This window comes from Leptonychotes weddellii, chromosome 10, assembly GCF_054177405.1.
Source record: "Leptonychotes weddellii isolate Sample4059 chromosome 10, ASM5417740v2, whole genome shotgun sequence".
NCBI classification, from domain to species: Eukaryota; Metazoa; Chordata; class Mammalia; order Carnivora; family Phocidae; genus Leptonychotes; species Leptonychotes weddellii.
Window position 1 is genome coordinate 24,985,062 of NC_138378.1, and position 22,114 is coordinate 25,007,175.

General features: G+C 55.6%; 1 long non-coding RNA gene across 2 annotated transcripts; it reads right to left on the reverse strand.

Moving 5' to 3' along the window:
* Window positions 1-467: 467 nt before the first annotated feature.
* Window positions 468-22,114, reverse strand: LOC115943524 (uncharacterized). Of its 2 annotated transcripts, none has more exons than XR_004078092.2 (4): window positions 11,821-22,108; window positions 11,373-11,538; window positions 10,492-11,250; window positions 468-5,602 (listed from the first exon to the last, which is right to left on the reverse strand). It is a non-coding gene; the product is annotated as an uncharacterized LOC115943524 (long non-coding RNA). The 2 variants fall into 2 exon arrangements; XR_014149130.1 differs by lacking the exon at window positions 468-5,602 and having other exon boundaries at window positions 10,908-11,250; window positions 11,821-14,694; window positions 22,095-22,114.

A 22,114-nucleotide genomic window follows, 5' to 3' on the forward strand; every position in this document is an offset into this window, starting at 1 on the left:
GTGGGTAAATGGATGGATGTATGGAGGATGGATGGATGGATAGGTGGATTGATGGATGGATGCATGGATGGATGGATGGATGGATGGAGAAAGGGACCCCTGGGCTAGTGGACTCTTCAGTGCCCAAGAAGGGACAATTCAGTGGGTGAATGAATGCTTGACTCCTCCCTTGCTCTTAGCCTCACATCCACTCAACCCTCAGGGCCATCCATTTTACCTCTAAGTTTCTCTTCATCTCCCCCACTATCTCCCGTCTAAAGCCATTATCCTCTTTAGCCTGGACAACCATAGCACCCTTCTCGCTGGGCTCCCTGTGGCCTCCCTCAACCCTCCACCCCTTTCAGATCATTCTCCAAGAACAAGAGGAGCCAGGATATACGTTTGCTCCCACTTCCCCCTGCCTCAAATTCCCCCCAGCCCTCCTTACCCTGGTCCACAGGCCTCACAAGACTGAGCCCCCGGTCACCTCTGGACCTCCCCGCCTGCCCCTCCCATGCACCTCCTAACCTCTCCATGCTCTTCCACACTGACTGGCCTCCAGTTTCCCCACATGCATGATGCTCCCGTCCACTGCCCAGCCCACTAACCAAGGCACCCACACTTTACCCTCTTACCTCCTACTCCCTTCCAGACCTCAGCAGCCACCTCCTCAAGGAAGCCCTCCATGACCCCAGCCAGTGCCAGGAGCTCCCATGTGCACTCCCATGGCACCCAGACCTTGAGTTTACAGCTCTCCCTACAGCTGCAGGCGTGTGCTGGGGTGACTAATAACATCTGTCCTCTGTGGACCTGTCCGGGTGGGGCCCTGTCAATCTCATTCCCTCCTGGGTCCCCTGCACCCGCACAGGGCCCGGCACATAGTGAAGACTCCCTGAGCATTTGTTGAATGAATGAACAAATAAATAGATGGAAGGAAGGAGGGATGGGAGGATGGCGGGCAGACAGAAGCAGAGTGAGCAGAGCAGAATGTAAAGGATGAATTCACAGTGGTTTAGACAGCGTGGTTGGGGGCCAGGGGGGCCGTGGTAAGGAGGTGAGGTTTGGGAAGGGTCACAAAAGCAGGGGAGCATCTAAGCAGAGGGATGAGGACTGCCACCCCCCGATGAGAAGCCAGCACCCCATCCCCCGGGTATGTCCAAAGGCCGCGAGAGAGAGTGAGAAGGAGCACAGGGCCAGGAAGGGTGGCGAGGGGCCGGGCAGAGCCTGTGGATCCTGGGCCTTGTCCCAGGTGGGATGGGAGGAGCCTTTTGTGCTCTGAACAGTGCAGTGGCTTCGTCCATTTGTCCCCCACCCCCACGCCCACCCCCGCCACCCCGAGTGGAATATAGACTCAGTCAGGGCAGGCTCTGGTCTGCCTTGCTTGCTGTTACGTATGCAGCACCTGGGGGCTTCTAGATCACTTGGAGTAAAAGCCAAAGGCTTTGCAATGGCCCCTAGGGGCTTCTCCACTCGGCACTAATGATGTTCGGGGCCGGTCACTCTGTTTCAGGGGTGCCCCGTGCACCCGAGGATGTCAGCAGCACCCCACCCCCAGGGTGACAACCCCAAATCTCCAGACACTGCCACCTGTCCGTCTCCAGGGCATGGGGGCAAAATCTTCTCTGCTGGGGTTGGGGATCTGCCTTGTCCCCTCTAATCCCACACAGTCCTGGACCTCCTGAAAATAACACATCCAGCACTGCCCATCCCTACCCCAGCCTTATTTTCTCCATAGCTCTCACTAGCATTCAACATTTCTCTAGCTCACTCGTGTGCTAGCTGGTCTGACCTGCCACCTGGATGGAGCTCCATGACGGTGGGTGCTGGCTTGGGTCCCCAGTGCCCAGCACGAGGTGTTCTATATATTTGTTGAGTGGGTGGCTGAATTCAGACCACCGGCCCCTGGTTTAGGGCTGAGAAAACTGGATCAGGAAGAAAACAATAAACTGAATCAGAGAGGTTTGGTGACTTACTTGAGGTCACTCTGCTAAGTCTACGGTGCCAAGACAACCCAGGGCCTCTGCGGCTAAATCTGGGTTCATTTTACTCCGTGTGTGCCTTCGAGGCCTGGGGCAGGGTAGGTGATGCACAGGGAGGCCAGAGTAGCTGAGTCCCAGGAAACAGGATTCCCCCGGGGCTTGAACCCACAACCACCTGGCTATGAAGCCGATATGTGATCTCCCCACCAGGCGTCACAGTGTGGGGCTGAGGGAAAGGGGGCATTGCTGGGGAGTGGATGATTAATTTATCCTAATTGACAGCGCTTTATTGAAGTTCTAAAAGGCCCCAGGCTGGACATTTCAGAAAATACAGTTGCAGTGACTCCCTGGGAAATGTCCTCCAGTATCAGGCAAGAAAGCAGACGCACTTTAAGATAAAAGTTTGTTGCGTTTACCCAGTAAACATTCCAGTTTGGGGTGGGGGAGGCGGTGCTCAGAAGGGGGTGTGATTTCCTGAAGAAGGGAATGCACTTTTCATAAATTACCAGGAGGAAAATTGTATGTGTCGGGATAAACTCTGTCAAGAAATATAGCAGGGCTGCCTGATAGTTAATAATTCAGAGCTGTTCCCCAGCACGACGCAGGATTTTAAAAATATTTCCTTGGCATCATTGTTTAAAAATACTGTTAATGGCTGGGAACCTTCTCCTTGCATTAGGTGGTCATCATGGGCCAGCCTGGGTGGCGTTCCCGGGGGACAAAGGACAGGGACCCATTGCGGTGTGTGAGTAAAGCTGCGTGCGTTCTCCGGGAAGGCACCATGGACATCCATCTCATTTTCCTCCCTCACAGGATGGAAGGTGAGCTGGGGCTCAGAGAGGGCAAGAGGCCAGCCTGGACCACACAGCTAGGAAAGGGAGGAGGGGCTCAGAGGAGAACCCGGGTTGGGTGAATGAATTGCAGCGACTCCCCGCTGGCTTTGGGCAAGGGATTTCCCTCCTCTGTGCTTCGGTCGCCTCCTCTGTAAACTGGGGATCTGTTTCTTCACCAGACAACACATAGTTATGGAGCACTTGTTAAAGTCCAAGTGTTAGAGTGGCGTTGGACCAAGACGGACCCAGTGCTCACCTCCACGGAGCTCAGTCAGGTGGAAGAGTCAGATGACGAACAATTACATCCCCCCCCACCACAAATGGTAATCAATGCTATCAAGACAAAGAAAGGGGAATCGAGGGACAGAGTGGGAGAGTAGATGCTTTAGTTAGGATAATCAGGAAGAGCTCTCTGGGCAGGTGCTGAGTAGAGACCGGAAAAAAAGAGGGAGCTGAGAGAGTTTGTGGAGGCAGAGAGCAGAGAGAACAGCAAGTGCAAAGGCCCTGGGGTGGGACTGTGCCTGCCATATTGGAGGAACAGTGAGGAGGCCACAGTGGTTGGGGCAGAGTGAGCGAGTGGGGGAGAGAGAGAGGCAAGGTCAGGGATGCTGGCGGTGGCCAGATCACAGAGCACCCTGTGGCAGTCTGGATTTTATTCTGAGAATGCTAGGGATCCACCAGAGGGCTAGTTTGCAGGGGAGGGACCAATTAAACTGTCTGTTTTTAAAAGACCCCTGAAAGTTCTCCAGATTGATTGTCAAGTGAAAAAAGCACAGGGCAGAACCATGTGCATGGCATGCTACTGTCTGCTTAAAAAAAACAAAAAACCAAAAAACGAAAGCGGAGATTAAGGTATGCATTAGCTTGTATATGCATAAAATTATCTGTGGCATGATAGATGAAAATAGGAGGAAACAGTGCCTGCCTCGGGGGAGGAGTTCTGGCTGGCTGGGACTGGGTGGGAGGGATACTTTCTGCTTTCTACATTTTTTCTTGCACCTTTCAAATTTTGAGCCATGCAAATTTGTCACCTATTCAAAAAATAAATAAATACTTTTTTGGAAGTGAAAGAAAGAAGAAAAAGAAAGGCCCCTCTGGGCTGCCATGTGGATAATGGATTTTAGATGTGCCCAGATGGTGGTGGTTGGGAGCTGAGGCGGAGGCCAGGTGGGGCCCCTTGGTCAGAACTGTTTGCCCCACTTTACAGTGAGGACTGTGGGCTAAGACGGGGCAAGTGCTGAGCCCCAAAGCACACAGCTAGGAAATGGAAGATGGCCCCAGATGAGAATCCATGCCTGGGTTCCCTGGGATTCCTCTCTGCCTCCTTCTGTTCTCTGCTTCTGGATCAGCGGACCTGTGATGTCCTCCCCAAGGCCTAGTGTGAGGGGTTTGGTTCCCAGGCCCTGTAGCGATGGTAAGACCTTGCCCGAAGTACGTGCCCATAAATATTTGCTGACTGATGAATTCCTTCTCTCGTTCATTCGCTCATTCATTCATTCGACGATCGTTATCAAGTGCCTTCTCTGTGAAAGGCACAGCACTAGGCCCTGGGATTCAGAGGCGAACAATACGGGCCCTCACTTTGGTGGCCCTGGCATTCTTGGGGGGCAGGGTGTGGGGAGGCAGGCGACTGCACAGTAAGGGAACTCGGTATAATATAAGCGCTAAGCAGAAAACTAGAGAAAGTAGAGGGGTTCCAAGGGAGAGGGGAGGCGCCCTTAGGTGGTCATCAAGGGCTCTTCCGAGGAGGGGGCATTGGAGCAGAGGTTTCGAGGACATGCCAGAATGTGTAGGGATCTGGGGGAAGAGCATTGGAGGCAGAGGGAACGCTAAGTGCAAAGGTGTAAGAGGGGTCCTGCTTGGGGTGTCTGAGGGCCAGGAGAGGGTGGAGAAGAGTGGGTCAGAGGGAGGGGCAGCTGTGCGGGGCTTGCGGGAGCTGGAATATTCCAAAACGGCAGAGTCATTCTGGAGGTTGCTGAGTGGGGACTTGACCTGCTCTAAATGAGTTTTGCCATGAATGCAGCTGCCCAACCCCCTCCCCCAGTACAGTTGGTGGGATGGGGATGGTGGTGGCCGCAGCTGCCCAGCCTGCCTTATAAGAGATGGAGAAGAAAATCCAGAGTGGTGAGGCCAGAAGGAATTGTCCCAACCTTCGAGGATTCTGGGGTGTGCTGGAGAGGACCCGGTCATGTAGACGGAAGCCAGTGACTGTTCCTGGGGACTCAGCTGTCTGCCTCTTCACAGGGCGACAAGGTTACAGATGAAGAAAGGCCCCTGAAGGCTGGTGACACTTGGCGTCAAGATCAGCAGCGTGACCACCACCAGGGGAGACTGACCTGGGCAGGTGAGGCTCTGCTGGGAGGAAGGGAGGGCCTGGAGGCCGACGGTGCCCCTGGCCACCGCCGCGGCCCATCCCATCCCGGTCGTGGCGCTGGCGCCGGAGACCCGGGTCTGGCCTCCTGTCCTGGTGCCATCTCTGAGCCTCGGTCGGCCAGGCGTGCCCTGCTCTGGGGAGCCCATCTGGACGCCAAGCTGACAGCACATCGGGCTCAAGCGGGGCCTCTTACAAGCAATCATGCCCAGATTCGTCAGGCTTCCAGTGATTTGGCGCGGTCTCGTGTTTCGGCCCATCTCCCCTCCAGGTTGTGCTGCTGGGGAACGGGAGGGGACGCGGGGGCTCACACTTCCTGTCTGCTCCGTGCGGGGGCTGGCTGGCCTCGACATTCATCATCTCCTTCTGTCCTCCACCAACCCCTCTTTACAGCTGTGGAAACTGAGGCTCAGACAAAGCGGTGGCTTGCCCAAGGCCCCCTAAGTGTTAAAAGCAAAGCCAGGATTTCAACCTCTGACGACGGGATTCCAGGCAGCCTCCTAGAAGGGGCCTGGGGTGTGTGCGTGGGGGCTTGACAAAGCCCAGGTTCTGGGCCAGGGAAGGCCCCAGGCCACGGCTTCTCTGAGTTATGAGGAAGCGCACCAGCCAGCAGGCCGGGTGGGAACAGGCTCCCTCCTCCCTTGGAGCAGCCATGACCTGGGCTCAGGTGACGCAGCACCTGCAGCTCGAGCCGCCACCTGCTTGGCCTACCGGCTACAATATTCCCAGAGCAGCGGGCAGGCGGGCCAAGGGCTTCGGTTCACTGGCCCAGCCTCAGGAAGCCCAAAGAGGGAGGCCAGGAATGCCGCTGCTGGGCTTCCAGAAGCTTCTCCAATTTCTAGAGCTACAGCAACTTCTGGAGTGGGCCCCGGGGCAGTCTGACCCCTGCCCAGACCCCCTCCCAAATGCTGGTTCCCACAAGCACGCTCAAGGGTCACGACCACCGAGAACGGTGCCCTGTGCCCTTGGCTTGTTAGGGGCCTTGGAGACTGGGGAAAACCCACAGTGGTGGCCCTGGGCCTGAAATGCCACCATCAGCCAGCATCATTCTGGGTTAAGAAAGGCCCCATCCCAGCCACCTTTAAAGGAAAAAGCCACCCTCACAAGGCAGAAAATGCCAACTCTTGTCTGTATCAGTGAAAATATAACCAGCCAGAGGGGAGGCAAGGTTAGGCTCGTCAGACTTGGTCTCTAGCCATGTGCCATGCCTCCAGGCCAGCGGCCTCTCTCCGCTCACCTGGCCTCACCTCTGCCCTTCGGCCTTCCTCAAAGGCTTCCCTCTGTCCTGCCCCAGGGCCCCCGTGGGGATCAAGCCCTCACTGCCCCTCCCTTGCCCTGCGGTAGCAGCCTCTCAGCTGGGCTCCGTGGTTCCATCTACCCTCCACAGAGGCCACAGAGTCTTCCCTCTCAAACACAGCTCTGAGCCTCTCTCTCCCCATCTCCAAGCCCCACTATGGCTCTCCACGAGCCCCAGAACTGGGTCCCGATGTTAGCTTGGCCTTCAGGGCCTTTTATGGCCCAGCCAGGACGGCCAGTCCAACCCCACCCCCGAGTGTCAGAAGACATGGGCTCTGTGGTGGCTCTGTGACCTTGAGCAGGCAACTTGACTTATCTGAACCTCGATTCTTCATTCTGATAGGTGCAATGGGCCTCTGCCCCAAAGGGAGCAGGGTTTACATTGTGTGATTCCCATGAGCTCATGCCTGTGGCCTGGGGACTGGACATACAGCAGAGCTCCATAAAGGTAGCTGCCCTTAATTATCACTGGTCCTATGAAAATACTAGAAAACTCCCTCATCATGCTGAGCTGTTTCCTGTTTCTGAATCTGTGCAGATACTGTGTCTTCTGCCTTGGCAATGGAGTGAACTCCTGTTGATCCTTCAACACCCCTCTCAGACAGTGCCCTGACCAGTGTCAGCTCTCCTTTCTTAGAATGCTCCTCCATATTGGCGGAACAACTGATCTGGAATGTTTCCATTTACTTGTTGATCCTCCACCATATGACCGTGGGCTCCCAGGGTAGGAGCTGACACATGATTGAAGCGAACCAGCAAGGAAGGGCTAGGGTAATGGTGGGGGTGGGGGGAGGTGGAGGGAGAGGATCTCGGTGGTTGGCCAATGCAGAAGAAAACTTCCATTCATTTAATCATGCATTCATTCCTTCATCCATTTAACAAGTATATACTGACATCCTTCTCTGACAAAAACCACTTGCTAACTTTCTACAGCTTCTAGAATCACACCCAGAAACTCTCCTCCATGGCCCATGAAACCCTGGAGATCCAACCCTGTGTGACCTCGCTGACCTCAGTCTCCCTGTCCCTCTCTGCTCCAGAACTCTGGCTCCCCTTCAGCTCCTCAAGCAAGGCCATGTCCTAGAACGTCCTCTTCCTGGCCTCTCCAGCCTGGCCCCCTGGAGAGGCCCTCCCTGCTCGCTCTGTGTAAATGGGGTCTCAGCCCTGCTCGGCACGCCCCGTCTCGGCCCCATGTTTGTCTCCTTCCTCACACAGCCCATACCCCAGACACACCTGTGGGATTAGGTGATTAGCACCCGCCTCCTCACTAGGCTGTGAACTCCCCACTCCCCAGCCCTCTCAACCTCTCTGCTGCCTGCCAGAGAGGCCTCGCCTTCAGAAAGCTGCCTGGAGAGCCCTGGGAGGCCGGAACCAAAGGGGCTCTGGTGAGAGTCTAGGTCCACCTCCTTGTGTTGTAACAATAATAAAAATAATCATAATTCCAACAATAACAATAGCTAACACTTCCCACGTGCCAGGCATTGCTCTTTCCGTGCTCGGTTTTCTGTAATGCGTGCAACCAGCCCCTAAGAGAAGGTTCATTGCATCCCCATCCCCACTTTGCAGAGGAGAAAGCTGAGGCTGGGAGAGGTTGACTCACATTCCTCCCCCGCCGCCCAGGCCACAGAGGCTGCACTCTTGGTTAAGCACTGAGCTACCCCACCTGATGACAGATGGTCAGGGAACAGCCACAGCGATGGCAGGGCAGTGACAAGACTGGACTGGGTTGAGATTCCATATTTTTAGCTGTGTGACCTTAGCCAGGCCACATCACCTCTCTGGCCTCAGCTTCCCCACCTGTAAAACGGAGGTAAATGCTGTCCCTTTCCTCAGATCAAATGGTCTCAGGAGGGAGGCCTACAGAGACTTTACTATTGAGGGGAGGGGGCTGGGTGCCGTGGGGGCAGGATTCTAGGGGTCCCCAAACACTGCCTCTGGGCGCACACAAAGCCAGTCCTGCCCAAGGCAGCTCCATGCCTGGTTCCAACAGGACCCCGGCAGGGCAGCGTGAGCCGAGTCAGAAACGCCCCGCCCAGGCTGTGCCCAGTGACCCCACGCGCCCCTCTGCAGAGGGGAGACAACATTGGGGGTGCGCACACCCAAGGATCCCGGGTGTGCGGCGGGCAGCCCGTGTGCCCCGAGTCGGGCCCTGGGCCACAGGGACCCCCCCGGCACCCCCAGTCCTGACACCTGCTTCCCTGGCCCCACGGGTCCTGGCAGCGGGAACGGGGCGTCTGCTGGAGGCTCCCCTGGGCCGTGCCAACCTCCCGGTGCCCAGACAAAGCCCCCTCCCCCTGGCCTCTGGGGAGGGGGCAGGCGGGAGAGGGAGCCAACAAAGACAGACAGCGGGGCTGCGCCTGGGGCTCGGGGCACCCCCTCCCCGACCTGCCCAGAGCGCCCACACCCCCTCCTGCCACTTGGCCGCTCGGCTGGGGCGCCCGGCATCGTTGCTATGGCGGCAGCTCGGGGGAAGCTGCAGCTGGGTAATTATTGCGAACATCCATCCTGCCTCCTGCCCGCCCGGGAGAGCAGGGGAGCGCGCAGCCGGACCAGGGCAGCCCCTCCTCGCCCGCCGGGCGGCCGCACCCTGGCCTGGCACGGCGCCACCCGAGGTATGCAGGGGAGGCAAGCCGCGCGGGCAGCAGGGGCCCACGGCCGGCCAGGAGCCCCCCCGCCACTTTCGCCCCTGGCCGCCCCCCCCACCTCTGGCCCACCCTTGGAGCTGACCAACCAGCCCGGAACTTGTTTTTTCTAACTATAAACACACACCACACACAAAACCAGCCAGAGAGCCTCCTTTGTTCAAACAGAATCTTTCCTTGGCCTTTTTTGGGGGCAGTGGGAGCCAACAGCGCCCGGTCTGGGTGACGGCCTCTTACACGGGGACCGTCCCCCTAGATGAGGAGGTGCCCCTGGGGCCCTGCTGTGGGCTCCGCTGCCTTCTCGGGCCCAGAAGCTTGCCCTGGCCCCGGTGTCTAAGTATAGCTCAGCCTGGCTGAGCCTGAGGTCACAGCACTCCCAATGGCCTGGGGTGGCCACGCGCAGGGTGACAAGGGTCGTCCATCCGTTTGGGGCTCAGACAAGCATTTCGGGAGGCAGGCACAGAGTTGGGCTCCAAGCCCCAGCCACGAGGCTGCTGCGCCTTTGCCCACTCGCTCACGGACCCGAGAGAGACCTGCAGCTCTGACATAAGGAGCTCACCCTGCCGAAGGGACACAGACAGGGTCCCCTGACACAGACTGGAGGCAGCATGGCAAGAGGGCCCTGAGCGAGGCTTGATGTAGGTGAGGAGATGTCAGGTGCAAGGGAAGGGGTGGGGTCCAGGCAGAGGGGAAAGGGAGCAGGTACTGTGTGCACCTGGGACAGCCTCTTGTGGGCAGGAGTGTGGGTGCCTCTCGGTCAGGATCCAGGGCCCAGGAGCAGTGGGAGGCCACTCGAGCGGGCCAGGGGTCCACAGGCTACAGAGCCCAGGGACACTCTTGCTCTCCTTTGGCCCCTGTTGCCCCCTTGGGGCTCTACACTGGCCGGGACACTTGGCAGAAGGCACCCAGCAGGAGAGATCTGCCTGAATCCTTGATTTCCAAAGGTCTCTGGTGGCAAGGGTGGAAATGGAGGGGGTATGAGGGAGGGGGGGAAGCTGGCGGGGGCCACAGGCAGGGCAAGGCCCCCCTTGGATAGCAGGTTAGAGGAGAAAAGGGAGATGAGACAGGCCTTGGGGGCTGAGAGGGAGTGAGGGCTTGGCCTGCTTCTCCAGGTTTATCCAGGGGTTTGGGCTGCCTGTGTATCCTCCCCAAACCTGGGTCATCGAGGTGCTGACCAGGGCCCTGCTCGGGCGACAGACATGCCAAAATAAGAGGCAAGATGTTGGTTGAAAGAGAGCCCAGGCCTGGCTGGCATACCACCAGAAGTCAGGGCCCTGGGGAGAAGGTCATCTGCTCCTTCATCACTGACGGAGGGAAAGGGGCCTGGGCTCCAGCACGGCCTTCTGGGTCGGGGCTGTCAGGCCCCGATGGCCTTTGGACCACACACTTACCGTCACGGCAATAAATCTTCCCAATGGGCCAAGTTTTCCATCTGCAAAGCTCTTTCCCACCCGGCGTGTTGCCCTGGCTTCACACAGCCCTGGTGCGAGGCTGGGCAGAGGGGAGCGGCCATTGCAGCCGCCCAGAGCCTGGGGCCTGGAGAAGCGACCTGCTCTGCCCAGGCAGGGAAAGGAGGGGTGGTGATGTCAAGTGCCCCCTACGTGGGGGGTACCTGGCACGCTCACTCAGGCTGCAGTGAGAAGGCACCAGGAGCGGAGCTCGGACTTGTGGCTGACCCCCTGGTCCAGGGCTGCTCCGTCCCTGCTGAGACAGAGGCTTAGCAAGGGTCTGGGGCAGGGCCAGGCTGTTTTCTGAGACGAGAAGCCAAGGAGCAGGGGCCCAAGACAAGCATCAACACCCAGAGCAATTCTCCAGTCTGACAGTGAGCACGTCTATCTTATACATGGGGAAACTGAGGTCCTGGCTAGGACCAGACCCCAAGAGCCTATGGTTCCCCGACCCTGGCATAGCTGGAACTGGGTGGGTAAGTCCCGTGGATTCCCAGGGCTCTGAGGGATCCAGTCGTCCAGCAGCGCTTGCATTTCGAATGTGGGAGAAAGAACTCTGGATGCAAATTCAGGAGAGAGCGTTCTGGGCCAGCCTTGCAGCTTATCTCAGCCCCGGGGAGTCGCAGGTCAGCGGGTTAAAGCAGCTCGGGTCCGGAGGGCTGAGGAGGGCACACCACAGCCAGCACGAGCCATTTCAGAAATCTAGAAGGTGCAAGCGGTGATGATGGTGGGGTGGGGAGCCCCACGCCCCTCATCCTTCATCCCTCCATCTGCTTTTCTCCCTTCCCCCCTCTCTCTCCCCCAGGGCTGGGGGCAGGGCATACCGGGGCGAGTGAGCAGCCCCGCTCCTGCCTCCTTGGGGCTCCCTAGTCAGTTTCCTCATCTGCAAGGTGGGCATCGTGGTGGCCACATCCTGGAGTTGCTGGAAGAGTCAGATGACGCGTAGGGACCGCCAGTGGGATGGCAGCTGGGTTAGTGCTGGCGATGGCACTGATGAGAGATGGTAGGCACGGCACTCAGGGCTCCCCCCAACCCCCGCACCCCCCGCTCCCAGCTTGCACCTCACACCGTGACCCGCACCGGTCCTCTCTCCCATCAACATGCCAGGTGCACTCCTACCCTGGGCTTTTGTTCAGGCTCTTCTGCCCACCGGGAAGGCCCTTCCCTTCCTCCCAAATCCCACGCATCTCTCCAGATCCCTCACCAAGACGCACACACACACACATTCTCCAGCCTTCATTTCTCTTGGGCTCCCCAGGAAGTCAGCACTACCTTCTGGCACATGTTTCAGCTCCTTGCAATTCTAGGACCTGGACTCTGGGGCTGTCTTGGCCCGAGTTCCAATCCTGCTCCCCTCCCTCGGCGCCTCGGCTCCCTCACTTGCGAGGTGGGGGTCACTGCAGCGCCTATTGAGGGCTGTGTCTCTGGCTTGTGTGGGGCCAGGGGCACCCGAGGCGCGGGAGTAAGGAATAGGCCGTTATTATGGTTCTCTTTCTTTTGGTTCCCCTTGTGCTTTCCACCTGCAAGCCGGCCCTTTGTCCCATGCTGCCCGTGTGGCAGGAAGCCTTGGGAAAAAGAGCTCACTCAAGGGGCAGGGCCTTCCCCACGCTGCCTCTTCCTTTAAATGGGGGAGAAAGGTGGGGACTGGGGGGTCTCCCCCCCTTCTCCCTGATATCACCCCAGGCAGGAAGCCACTCAGTAGCAGGACAAACCAAGATGGCTGGAAAGTTCCCCGTAATCCAGGTTTCAAAAGCCATCCCAGTGGAACGACTGGAGGCTTGGGAGGTAAGGATTCTGCTGGGGAGAGACGGTCTGACAGAAAAATGTGACACATTGGGCAGCTCAGCGCTGGTGATGTGCACAGCAACAGGCGGTCTATGTCCTCAGCTCTGGATTCCCCAGGCTGCACTTCGTTAGTACTTATCGCGAATGCGGTACCCAGCCCCAGTACCCGGCCCCTTTGTTAGTACTTATCGCGAATGCGGTACCCAGCCCCAGTACCCGGCCCCTTTGTTAGTACTTATCGCGAATGCGGTACCCAGCCCCAGTACCCGGCCCCTTTGTTAGTACTTATCGCGAATGCGGTACCCAGCCCCAGTACCCAGCCCCTTTGTTAGTACTTATCGCAGGCCCTCCAGTAGTGCCGGGAGGTGAGTCAGGTGCCTGTCCTGAAGAAATCGCTCAATGCACAATGAGGCCTGCCCAAGGCTGTTGGTGGAAGCAAAACGATAGAAACCATCTAAATGCTCAGTAAGGGACTGGACAGACAAATGATGGGTCAGCTCACGTGATGGAATACTGCTCAGCCATTAAAAAGAAGGTGGTTGTATATGTACTGACCCAAAGCAACATCCGCGGTACCTTCAGTGAAAAGTAAGGCACCTTGCAGAACAAAATATACAGAATGTTACCACTGGCCCAGCACCTCTGCATACACAGTTGGCCCGGATACAGACAAAGGTGTAGTTCCAGCTAGAGATAGACGTGTGCATGCAGAGGAAGAGATGCAGATACATACACACACACGATAGTAAGAAGGTTCAAAAGAATACCCACTAACTGCCAGTAATACCTGACGGGAATGCGGCTCAGGAAATGCAGGGGAATTACTTGGCTTTTCATTCGCCACGTTTTATTCATTGTTGAGATATTACAATGAGAACATTTTCCTGAAATATGTGCGTCATGCTAAATTTTAAAAAAGAAAAGAGCCTGGCCACGTGTCTGGAAGCTCAAGGCAGGGCTGGACTGGGCACTCATGGGAGGCTGGCCGGTGGTGGTCAGGTCCGGGGGATAGTCTCAGGCTGGGTCTGGAGCCTCTTCCTGAACCAGCTGTGGCCCTTTCTCCCCAAGGCCAGAGGCAGAGAGAGCAGGCTTTGGTGGCCGCAGCAGCAGATGCAGGTTTCCTAGTCTGGAAGTATGTGAAACCTGAGCCATTTACCTTGCAAGATGGGCCTACCTCCACCCCAGGAGGCGGGGAAGGCCCCTGGATCCTGGCAGACGGCCACCTTGGACATGCAGCCACCAAAGTGGGTGAGGGTCCTGTGAGCCCCAGGCCTGCAGTCAGGCTGCCTCATGGAGCCCACAGGTGTCTTTCCAGGATGCTCTTGCACCTGAGCCTGATGAGCACTGGGTCCCTCGCATACCCAGACCAGTGATCAACAAGGTCTCGGGTGGGAGAGGGGAGAAGGCCATTCAAGCGCGTCCTGGGTGCTGGACCCTGAGCTAGGCACTTTTCCTACCCTCTGTCTTTGGCCTTTTAATGGTTTAGAATAGTTTTTTGTTTGTTGGTTTGAATTCTGGACACACAGACGTTGAGGAGGTTTTTCAACCTGATAATGACAATAAAAGGTTAAAATAATTCCAACAAGAAAGGATACATAGTGAAAAGCCAATCTTTTCCCCACCTCTTCTCCCCAGCCACCCAGTTCCGTCCCCAGAGAATCCATGCACACATGAGCTTGTGTGTGTCTATTCATACCCCTCCTCTGATTCTGGTGGAAGCACTCCACACAAAATATTCTGTACCTTGCTTTTTTCACTAAAAATATGTATCTTAGAGCTTCTTCCAGAGCGGTACCTGTGAGTAGGCTCCTTCTTTTTCATAACTGGACTTCCATGCCACATAGAATTCTTCAATATTCATGTAATCGATCTAGAATTCTTCTCTGACTCTCCTATGTGCATGCTTATGTTCTGCACCACAGCCCCGGGGGGCAGGTGGTTCCCCATGTTACAGATGAAGAAACTAGGGGGACCAACCATCCCTGTTTGCCTAGGACTGAACCAGTTTTAACATGGAGAGTCCCCCACCCTGGGAAGACCCTCCTTCCTAGGCAAACCAAGATGGTTGTTCACCCTAAAGGAAACAGAGGCTCAGAGGGGTGGGGGCATTCTCCAAGACCTTGTGGTGGGTCGGCACAGACTCCTGACGGTGACGATGCTGTAGGAGGCCAGTGACAGTGTTCCCTCTGAGCCGGCACCTCCAATGGTCCCACAGCAGCCTGGGAGGTGGACTGCGGGGCTCATGGGTGGACTTCGGGGCATCCTGAGCAGAAGCTGCGGCCGCCACCTGGGTTCCATCTCAGCTGCAGGGCTGGCTTGCATGTGGGACTGCCCTGGTCAGCTCCCTCTCAGTTTCCAATCCTGGGCCCAGAACAGACACTCAAGTGTTAAGCGAGGAAGAAAATGAATGAATGGATGAATGAAGTACTAGCATTCGGCAGCCACATTTTATATATGGAAAAACTGAGGCACAGAGAAGCTAAGTCACTGGCTCAGGGTCACATAGTTCGTAAGCAGTCGGGTCAGGATTTGAATCCAGATGGGGGGCTCCAGAGCCCATGAAACTTTTCTTTCTTCTGCAATGTTCTTGTCTGCATTACCCTGCACGGCACTGCCTGGGCCCCTGCTTCCAGCTTCCTTTCACAAGAGCCCTACCCTCCCTGCTCCTTGCTCCTGGCTCAGGGGTCCTGCTCTGCACCCCACTAGGTCCCCCTGGACAGGATGCTTGTCTGAAGTCCAATGTCTGCGCTTCAGCCTCCCCCACAGACTTTGTTTCATTTGTTCAATTCATTTGTCCAACTCTCCATTCCTTTGCTCAACAAACATTTACTGAAACTGGAAGGTGCCAGCTCAACCCCCGAGTACTGGAAATTGAGAGATGAATCCAGCCTGGGCCCCGTCCTCGGGGGACAAGGAAAACCAGACAAAGAAGCAGGACTTGTAACCCAGCGAGAAAGCACTCGGATGGAGGTGGCCCGGGCACAGCTGCAGAGGGGATGGCAGTGGGGGCTCCCAGCCTGGGGGCTCCGGGAAAGCTCCTTGGAGAAGCTTATGCCAGCGTCTGGAAAGATGAGGAAGAGCTAGCAAGACAGAGAGAAGGCGGAAGAGAGGAAGCTGGGGGCGGGGGTTGGTAACACCCGGACAAACTGGCCTGGAGGTAGGAGAGAGCATGAGGCATTCAGAAAGTGCAAGTTGTTCCTTACAGCTGGGGCCCAGGCTGTCCTCAGGTGGGGACATATGGCCCTGAGAAACCCACCTCCTCCCCTGGTTACCCAGCCAGCTCTGCACCAGGCAGGTCTTCCAAGAATCTCATGTCTAGGAACTGATCAGAAAAAACACCAAAATAATCAGCCATGAGGACATGGAATTATGTATGGATGGAGGCTGTTTACCATGGTGTTCTTTGTTACAGCAAGCAAGCGCAAACAGCCACAGTGCCCAGCCATGAGAAATCACCACTTTAGCCAAGAATCCACCACTGGCTGGAGCCATCCGAATGGCTTAGAAATCAAGTTAGCAGAGACTATTTAATGGCACTAGAAAAATGCATCTGATGTAATGTTAAGTAAAAAAACAGCAAGATGTCGGGGCACTTGGCTGGCTCAGTTGGTGGTGCATGTGACTCTTGATCTCAGGGTTGTAAGTTTGAGCCCCATGTTGGGTGTAGAGCTTACTTAAAAATAAAATCTTTAAGGGGCGTCTGGGTGGCTCAGTCATTAAGTGTCTGCCTTCGGCTCAGGTCATGATCCCAGAGTCCTGGGATCGAGCCCCGCGTCGGGCTCCCTGCTCAGCGGGAAGCCTGCTTCTCCCTCTCCCACTCCCCCTGCTTGTGTTCCCTCTCTCGCTGTGTCTCTCTCTGTCAAATAAATAAATAAAATCTTTAAAAAAATAAAAAATAAAATAAAATAAAATAAAATAAAATCTTTAAAAGACCACACACAAAAAAACAGGGGTGCCTGGGTGGCTCAGTCAGTTAAGCGTCTGCCTTTGGCTCGGGTCATGATCCCAGGGTCCTGGGACCGAGCCCGGAGTCCAGCTCCCTGCTCAGCGGGGAGCCTGCTTCTCCCTCTGCCTCTGGCCCTCACCCTGCTCGTGCTCTCTGCCTCGCTCTCTCTCTCTCTCAAATAAATAAAATCTTTTTTTAAAAAATCCACAAAAGCCAGCAAGATGCAAACTATTTTATTATTCTAAGTTAGGAGATATGCATATATAAATACATGAAGATATTGGGAAGAAATGCATCAAATACTAAATAGTGGTTATCTCTGTCTCTGGTCATGGGCTAACCTAGGGCTTGTATTTCCTTTTTTAAATAATTTCCTGTGTTCTCTGATTTTGCAACAGTGGGGCCAGACTTACTTTTATTTTCAGAGACCGATTCAAGGAGACAAGGTCCATGAGGCCACAGCTTCCCTTCCGGTCTCTTTCCAACCCTCCACTGAGCCACACAGAACGACCTGTTGCCTCAACATCCCTGCATCACCAGCCTCCAGGTTTTTGTCTCTGCTGTTCCTCCGTCTGAGCGCCCTTCCCTTTCCTTCTCCATCCCCTGCAACTCCCTTGGCCTCCCAGGCCTGCCCCAGGGCCCTTCCTCTGAGGACCTCACACACACAGAGCTCACACACCATCGAAGGGTAGGTTTACGTCCCCACAAGCCTGCACCGGGGCCTGGGCTGCTGGAGGGAAGGCCACTGCCTCATCCATGCCCCCCCCCAGATGCCTTATATGCGGCCTAGAATTTATTTTTATTTATTCTTCACCAAGACACCCATATACCCTTCCCGTAGATTCTCCACTACTTGCTGTGTAATTCTCTCCCTGGCTTGCTGACCCAGCGCATACATCTTGGCCAGGGCTGGGGGTCTGGAAGGTGCTTAACGCTCGCCAGAATGAAGGAAAGAAGGAACGAGGACACGGTATGGCGCTCTCTCCATGATCTGCCTCAGGGAAAACCCTTGCACAGCAAAGCAGGGCTCTTTCTAAAATGCAGACACAGTTACCCACCTGCTTGGAGGCCTGCCGCCCACAGTCAACGCAGCCGATACCCAAGACCCTGGCATCCCTTCCTGCCCCATTGCCCACTGACCCCCAGTGGGCAGTGTTGTCCCCAAACCTGCAGCACCCCCCCATGCTGTGGCATTCTGGAGCCTTTCCCTTCCCCGTCCCTCACAAGTGTCCCAGCCTCAGAGAAGCGAGTGGATGCCCCTGCTGACCTTTCCCTGGACCCCTGGTACTGAGGGCAATCTCGGTGAGGGGGGCCACTCGTTCTGGTTTGCACAAGCCTCTCCTGTTCAGCACGGAAAGTCCCGAGTCTCGAGAACACCTCCGTCCTGGGTGGACCCCATGACGGTCACCCTCGCTTCTGCGGACTCTTCCAGGGTGGGTGAGTGTGTTCTCCCCCCACCGCTGGGAGACCCCTGCCTGAGAGCTGCTCGGGCCTCAGAACAGGCCCAAGGAAATGCTTGCTGATGCCTGGGGGAGCTGATGAAAAGACGGAAGGAAGGAAGGAACGAATGAATGAACGAATAACTTCACCTCCTTTAAATTTTTGCTCGGATGTCACCCTCTCCGTGGGCCTTCCCTGGCTGCCCGGTCTCAAAGGACAACCTCTCTGGCACCCTCCCCGGTGTTTTTGTGGCATTTATCACAAACCAGTATTCTCCACATGTCACTCGTCCTTTGCTTTGGGGTCTGTCTCCCGCACGAGCATGTCAGCTCTACCAGGACAGCGGTTTTGCCTGTTGTGTTCGCTGCTCTGTCCCCACAGCCTTGAACAGCAGGTGCTCAGCAGGTATTAGTTGAATAAATGAACGACTGATGGCTGAATGAGTGGACCGTGCATTTTCCCGCCAAAGGTGGAGCCTCTTGGCCTTCTTTTTCTGCATCTTTTTTTTTGTTTAGTTTGTTCAACAGACATCAGCACCCACCATGTCCGCGCTGGGGGGACGAGGAGGCATGCAAAGCAGAGTGCCCAGTCTAACGGGCTGCTGGTGGGGGGACAGAGATCAGGCTGGGTGTGAGGCCACGGGCCTGGCATTTGGAGATGGGGTCCCTGGGGCAGGACCTTGTGCACTGCAATAGTCCTAATAGGCCAGGATCATGGTAACCATGCCCAAAGTATCTTGAACACTTGCTATGTCTCACCCACCATTCTGAGCACTTTACGTGTATTTTCTCAATGATTTCTCAAATCACTGAGATGTGGTTGTTGTCCCCATTTTGCAGATGAGGAAACTGAGGCTAAGGAGGCTGAGTTACCTTGTCAGGGGGCCACAGCAGCAAGGGGGGAGTCAGAATCAGACTCTGGAGCCAGCTGCTAACCCTGATGCTATAGGGAAGGAAGAAGGCTCAGAGAGGTGGAGTCTCTGACTGAGGTCAAGTTGCTGCTCAGAGGCAGGGCTGGGCTCCACAGCATGTCCACAGAACTCCAAAGGCCATCTGGTCCCAGTCGGTGGCTGTCTTGGAGTTGGTGGTAAAGGGGACCAAAGGGAGATGGACAGCAAGGGAGGAAGGGACAAGCAAGGGAGGAGTACAGAGACCAGGCCAGGTCGGTTGGGATGGGGGCTGGGGCCGGGGTGGGGAGTGGGCAACCCGGCCTGGCTGGGGAGATGGGGGCAGGCTTCTCGGCGGCAGTGTCCCCTTCCTCTTCTCTCCTAATAAATGGGTAGGGAAACTGTGGGCAAACTTCCCATGGACTGGCCACCCATCCGCTGGGTCTGGAGAGGAGTGTGCAAAACCCAGTGTGGGCAACAACCCCATCCTGGGCTCCCTGCAGCTGTCCACCTGACTCACCCCAGTGATACCAAAGCTCACCCCAGGTCAGAAGCTATGCTGAGTGACTCCAGGTAACAAATTTGTTCAATGCTTTCACCCACCCATTACGAGGAAATCGAGTTCAGACAGTGCGGTAACTGCCCATGTCACCAGCAGAGCGGGGGTTCCAACCCCAACTCTCTGGTTCTGGAGCCTGTGCCCCTCACCCCCTACCCAGGAGGTGTGGCCCTGGCTCACCCCAGCTGCCACGTTGCCAGCCTGTACGTTCGAGCAAACATGGCATTTAAACCCCTACCGTGTCCCCACGGCCCAGTAGAGGACCCATGAACACATCCTTATTATTTGAAATCTAGAAGCAGTGATGGGGCACCTGGGTGGCTCCGTCGGTTAAGCATCCAATTCTTGATTTCAGTTCAGGTCATGATCTCAGGGTCATGGGATCGAGCCCCATGTATGCTTGTCCCTCTCCCTCTGCTCCTCCACCCCCCCCAAATAAATAAGTAAAATAAAATAAAAAAGAAATCTAGGAGCAGCGACTTCCCCCTTGGGCTGCCCCCCCTCCAGGTCTGGGAGATAATAACCCAATCCCTTATTTGGACAGGAGTCAAGCCTTTTCAAAAATGTCCCCTCCTTGGAAGGCAGAAGAGGGGCAAAGACACTGACTTTCAACCAGGCAAACCTGGGAGTGAAACCCAGCTCCACCGTCAGCCGTTTGCAAAGGGCAGGTGACGGCTCAGCGTCTGCATCTGTCATGGGGGGCCGATAATGTCATTGTGAGGAGACAGACATCTATGCCAGGCACACAGTGGGTGCTTGGGAGGGTAGCTTCTTTCCATTGAGGGTCACAAAAATCTCCAGGGTCTGTCCCCGACCTCCCTCCCTACTTTTAAACCATGGATGTTTTCAACCACGATGTGTCGGAAACCTACAGAACGGCACAGAAATGAGCTGAGCCTGGTGGGCGTGCTCGAGGCGGGCATCATCCTCCACCTTCAGAGCCTTTCCCTCGGGCCGGGGTCTCTACCGCAAGCCTTAAGGGTGCCATCTCCCTCCTTTCGTCCTCACCGCTTCCTCTGGAGGTGGGTCCTTGGGTTACCCTGCCTTACAGATGGAGAGCCTGAGGGTCTGAGAGCCAAGGTGGCTTACCCACGGCCCACAGCCAGTGAGTGGTGTAAGCAGGATGTGGCTTTATGTCCAGGTAGGTTTGCAACCACTTTTTGTCTCTACAGATGTGTCTATTCTGGACATTTTATATAAGTGGATTCCTACAACACGTGGTCCTCTGTGTGTCTGGCTTCTCCCACTTAGCCTGTCTTCAAGGCACATCGTGTGATAGCAGGTGTCAGGACTTCATTCCTTTTCGTGGCTAAGAAACATCCCATATTATATTTCTCAATTCATCAGTTGAAAGACATTCAGTTTATTTCTAATTTTTGGCTGTTATGAATAATGCTCCTATTAACATTTGTGTAATATTTATGTGTGGACATGTGTTTTCTTTTTTTTTTAAAGATTTTATTTATTTATTTGAGAGAGCGAGAATGTGAGCACAAGTGGTGGGGAGGAGCAGAGGGAGAGGGAGAAGCAGACTCCCCACTGAGCAGGGAGCCTGATGCAGGACTCGATCCCAGGACCCTGAGATCATGACCTGAGCCGAAGGCAGACGCTTAACCAGCTGAGCCACCCAGGTGCCCCTGGATATGTGTTTTCAAGTCTCTTGGGTAAATAGCTAGGAGTGGAATTGCTGGGTCATATGGTAATGCTGTTTAACCTTTTTTTTTTAAGATTTTATTTATTTACTTGAGAGAGAGAGCGCGCGCACAAGCGAGAGAGCACAAGCAGGGGGAGCAGCAGAGGGAGAGGGAGAAGCAGGCTCCCCACTGAATAGGGAGCCCGATGGGGGGCTGGATCTTATGACCCTTAGATCATGACCTGAGCCAAAGGCAGCTGCCCAGCCAACTGAGCCACCCAGGCGCCCCTGTGTTTAACCTTTTGAGGAACTACCAGTCTGTTTGCCAAAACAATTGTACCATTTTACATGTCACCACAGGGCCCGAGGGCCACAATTTCTCTACATCGTCTCCAACCTTGTTATTATCTGTCTTTTTGATGAAAGCCATCCTAGTGGGTATGAAGTAATAGCTCATGTGATTTTGATTTGCATTTCCCTGATGACTAATAATGTTTAACATCTTTCATGTGCTGTTGGCTCTTTGCGTATCTTCTTCAGAGAAATGTCTACTCAGATCCTTTGCCCATTTAAAAAACTGGGTCATTTGTGACTTTATTATTAAATTATTGAAGTAGGATTTGAACCCAAGTCCCGCTCTGTCAAGCAATAGATCCTGCCCACACAGTCATGCACCCCGGCCTCCCTGTCAAGGCGATCTGGAAGCACCCCCCTCCCTGGAGTCCTGCCTACCCTCTGGGCAAGCAAGGGCCAGCACAGCCGCTGCAGAAGCCAGCCCAGCTGGGGCCAGGCCCGCAACAGGTGTCCAGTGAGTGTCTGTGGATGGACACAGAGGGTCGGACACACGAGTCCATCTTCAGGAATCGGTGAACCAAAGGGGAAGAAAACACACCCAGAACAAAAAGTCCACACTGCAGAGGGAGGAAATGGCCGAGCCGTGCTCCAGGAGTTGGAGATAAAGCCCCGTGGCCAAGAAGCCTCCCTGGCAACTCCTTCTTGGTGGCTGTGACCTATCAGCCTGTTCTTATGTGACTGACTGTTGGCCTGTGCGAGGCTGGGAAGGGGAGGCCCAGCGAGATTAGCAGGGAACTGGAGAGCATATCTGTCCGGAGGGGGGCCGGCAGCGGATCCGTAGGGGCCACAGCTAGTCAGAGCAGAACAGGGCCCCGGGGGGATGGGGCCCTGCCACGTACTGCTGCCCCGGCCCCAGAAACCCACTGCTTCATCACGAAGAGCACCTGAATCCCCAACACCCAGCTCTGGAATCCAGCGGCCTGGGTTTGAATCCCAGCCTTACCATCTCCTTGCCGGGTGACG